At 24.9% G+C, this 527-nt stretch overlaps 1 protein-coding gene across 2 annotated transcripts in view; it reads right to left on the reverse strand.

The window, feature by feature from the left end:
- The window catches only part of LOC106879737 (ras-related protein Rab-5A-like), a 147,113-nt gene that overhangs the window by 35,223 nt on the left and 111,363 nt on the right, over positions 1-527 (reverse strand). The gene's annotated exons all lie outside the window — the stretch shown is intronic.

A 527-nucleotide genomic window follows, 5' to 3' on the forward strand; every position in this document is an offset into this window, starting at 1 on the left:
ACCCCACATTAGTTCTGCAGGAATATAAATAAAACATAAAAAACAGACAGTGTTGGAACTCTTTTAAGCAAAATAATATATTCCTCTATACACAATCATACAAAAAAATCCACCTTTTTTTGTATTTATTTTTACTCGCATATATATATATATATATATATATACATCTTAATGATACTAAAACCCTAGAGATGTTTGTGTGTACCTGAAATATCACAGAAATAGTATAGTTTATCTTAATTTATTTTGCATATTATTCTCATACTTACCTTCGGCAGTGCAGTACAAATTTTTGTGATATTTGGACCTCTATTTATTAACATAAACAATTAAACAGAATTTTTGTTTGTTTATTTCTTGATGAAAAAAAAACATGGGTTTCTATGACATCAAAACACATACACACATACAGAATACACACACATATATTTTTAAGTGAATGTGATTTCAAAAATGTAAGTTTTTAGTACAGCAAGTATTCATACTTTAGATTTCTTTAAACAGACAATATTTTTTTTTTTTTTTTT

This window comes from Octopus bimaculoides, chromosome 24, assembly GCF_001194135.2.
Source record: "Octopus bimaculoides isolate UCB-OBI-ISO-001 chromosome 24, ASM119413v2, whole genome shotgun sequence".
In the NCBI taxonomy this organism is placed as follows: Eukaryota; Metazoa; Mollusca; class Cephalopoda; order Octopoda; family Octopodidae; genus Octopus; species Octopus bimaculoides.